Source organism: Alexandromys fortis, unplaced genomic scaffold (assembly GCF_014885135.2).
Source record: "Alexandromys fortis isolate MF-2015 unplaced genomic scaffold, M_Fortis_MF-2015_v1.1 scaffold_235, whole genome shotgun sequence".
In the NCBI taxonomy this organism is placed as follows: domain Eukaryota; kingdom Metazoa; phylum Chordata; class Mammalia; order Rodentia; family Cricetidae; genus Alexandromys; species Alexandromys fortis.
The window spans coordinates 1,093,258-1,096,710 of NW_026068114.1; the positions used below are offsets into that span (position 1 = coordinate 1,093,258).

General features: G+C 44.5%; 1 pseudogene; it reads right to left on the minus strand.

Moving 5' to 3' along the window:
- Window positions 1-448: 448 nt before the first annotated feature.
- Window positions 449-1,714, minus strand: LOC126490117 (GRB2-associated-binding protein 2-like; annotated as a pseudogene).
- Window positions 1,715-3,453: the final 1,739 nt, after the last annotated feature.

Here is a 3,453-nt window from a genome sequence, read left to right on the forward strand (position 1 = left end):
TTGCTTTATATCTGTTTTGCTATATGTAATTGTACTATGTAAAAATGAAAGCCTTCTTTTTTTGTTTAAACAGAAAAAGGGGAAATGATGGAGGAGGGTCATCTTTCTATCTGTTGTTTCATTGGTTAAGTAATAAAGAAAACTGCTTGGCCCTAATAGGACAGAAAATTAGGTAGGCAGAGTAGACAGAACAGAATGCTGGGAGAAAGAAGCTGAATCAGTAAGTCGCCATAATTCTCCCACCCGACACAGCCACAGGTTAAGATCTTCCCTGGTAAGCCACCTCATGGGCTACGCAGATTATTAGAAATGGGGTAGATCAATATGTAAGAGCTAGCCAATAAGAGGCTAAAACTAATGGGCCAAGCAGTTTTTAAAAGAATACAGTTTCCGTGTAATTATTTCGGGTAAAACTAGCCGGGTGGCGGGAAGCATCCCGCTGCTCCTATTACAACAGCCTCTTAGGAAGGGCAGTGAATGGGTCAAGGTGATGAGGCTCTGGGCTTATGGGAATGTCCCTTGCTTGTTCTATAACCAACAGGGCAGAAGAACCTGGGTTCATGGGCACGTAGTTGTCATCAGAGCTGGTACTGTCTAATTGGCCCATGGTAGTTTCCTGGAGGTTCGGCAGACCAACCAGCATAGTCTCCACTTCGTGTTAGGTACTCATAGTTCTCACAGGAAGAAGCTCAGTGGGAGTCAGCTTTTGTCCATTGCTGGAAGTGTAGCAGCTATGGATATGCTATTTTCACTGATTGGAGGTCTCTGCTGAGGGCTGCCCCACTGAGATGTTTCTGACTGACTTGGCTTGGGGGGGCCAGGGTAAGGGAGCTATGGCTGAGTCTCCAGGAGAGGCCACTGTCATTATGTGGTTCTTCTCCAATGTGAATGGTCTAGGAATCTGGTAGGCTGAAAGAGGAGTGGTTGGAACATCAATATTGTCCCCTAGGAGGTCTCCAAACTCCCGACACAGGGTGTTGCTGGGTGTCCTGAAGGTACACACATCTTCATTATCTGTCTCAGACCCCATGAGTCTGCCCGTGGTATGGCGTGTGAAGCCAGACTATGGGGGAGGTCATAAGTACTGTCTTTCAATTCTGTATTGTGTCGGCTTGGCTTGGGAAGGCTGTAGAAGCCATGGACTTGACCACTGGCTCCGTTAATACAGTGTCTATTACCCTGGGAATTTTTTCACACGGCCATATCATTCTTTTGCCAGGTGCCCTGAGAGAAGCCAGCACTCCTCGCATTTTTTGCCCTTGGGCTGATGCTTTGGAGTAGGTGGAAATACTCCTGAGGGGCACTGGTGGACAAGGCAGGCTGGATGTGGGAAGGGCGGAGGACTTCCTTTCTCTGAGCAGGTGCTGACTGGAGCTGCTGAACCCAGCCAGAGAAGAGCAGGGACCGTGACTGGCTGAAGAAAGTTCTCTCAGGGAGTCTGTGCTCATGAAGCCGCAGATCTGGCAGATGGTGGGGACCCACTTGTTCATATCAGACTTTGTCTCAGGCACCAGGTAGAAAGTGCACTCACTGGTCTTGATGTCAAACACAAAACTATCCTGCAGCTCTTTCGTGTTGAAAGTCAGGCCTGAAGCCACCTGCTCACAGAAGTTTAGGTTGATCATCCGCAGGGGCTTCTTGGAGTGTTCGCTCTTGTAGTATTCCAGCACTTCCAGGTTGCCACTCATCTGGCCACTCTGCAGTATAAACCAGCGTTATTTTTCCAGGCATAGCACCTCAACTTCTCAAGAGGTGATTTCCTCAGCCATCTGGTACACACCACATTTGTTGCCGCCACCGCTGCCCATGTCACCAGCTGAGTCGAACCTGTGACCAGCTCGAAAAGTAGCACCTTTTAGGGCCCTTCCATCTGACGGGCCAGGATGGCTCTGGCCTCCTCTAGGTTTTCATCAGTTTGAGTGGCAGCATCCACATCCCCAGCTATCTCTGGGGGAGAAGCAGAAAAGCAATCCTCAGGGGTGGGACACTCCCTGGAAACATTATTATCATCATCCCCTTGTTGGGGTAGATATTTAAGATCTCTAGCCAGCACCCAGATGGGCCTTTTCTCACTTTGAGGAAAGACACATTCAAACCCTCTTCCTGCGGTGAGAAGTGGGTCTGGTCCTCCCCAGGCTCTAGTCAAGGGGTCCCTCCATTTGACCCAGACAGAACTGTAGGTAATTGATGAAGACCAATGTTTTTGAAAAGGAGAGAGGTTATTTTCTCTAGAAAAATTTAGAACATTTAGGGTCAATAATGCCTTTCTCAGTTGATCATGTGGGAGTAGGGACTCCCCCTTCTGTTTTTGCAGTTGAGACTTAAGTGTTTGATTGTAACTTTCTATGATGGCCTGTCCCTTGAATTGTATGGAATGCCAGTGGAATGAGAAATTTTCCAGGTTTGTAGAAAGTCTACAAAGGCCTTACCAATAAAGCATGGGCCATTATCTGTTTTAATTTGGCTAGGTAATCCAAGGGTGGCAAAGCATTGAAGCATATGGCTAATAGCATGTTTGGATTTCTTTCTGGCATGTGCCGAAGGCCACAGGCACGGAAGAAGGTATCCATGGAAAGAAAAATGTACTTAAGCTTAACACTGGGTCATGCATCTCCACATTCTGATGGCCATGAAAGATACAAGATTAGGAAACAGTGCCTGGCTCCATTTCTGTGTGTCTGGAACCCTTTCTCAAGCTCTCTCACTTTTTATGTGGATGTAGGTGCCAAATATTTTGGTGCCATTTGTAGGTGCAGTTTTCTTTCCTGNTATTTGTATTAATACAAGTATAGGCTACATTGTATGCAAGTCAGCCAAAGATGATTTTTTGTTTTATGTTTGATCAGGTAAAATATACATTGTGTGTCTTGTAGTTCTCCTAGGTTCATTTATGTTTGTATTCCTTGATTAAACGTGATTATCTTTAACTTTGAATGAGTCCATAAACTTTTATTTTTTATGGAAATAAAAGAAGAAACTCTTTCCCAAAGTAACGTATTTTTTGACTTCCATTTGAAATCAAAACATTCTAAAAATATATAGGCTGGTTTAATCCAGCAGCATTTATAATCAAATGTCTCTTAGCAGCTATTGATCCCTCCACAGCAGTCAAAATATTCAAAGACAACACGATAGCATACAGTATCCAGACTCTCTGTGTGTTTCCCATCTTTACATGGCTTATTTTTTATATTTTGTTCCCTTTTAAGGACTTTATTATTTTAAAACTGTATTTTTTATTATTTAACTGTATATACTCTTTGTCTTCTCTCTCCCAAGCCTCTGTATATGTTTAAATACACTATAACCCATTTAAAGTTTTTTGCTGTCTGGATCTCTTTCACCAAGCATCTGTTATTGTTTTTTGATTGCATGAGGTGGATCTTAAACCAGTGCAGCTTAGCTTAGTGTGTGGTGGTACAGGGTAGCTGGCTCTTCCCACAGAGAGCTGCC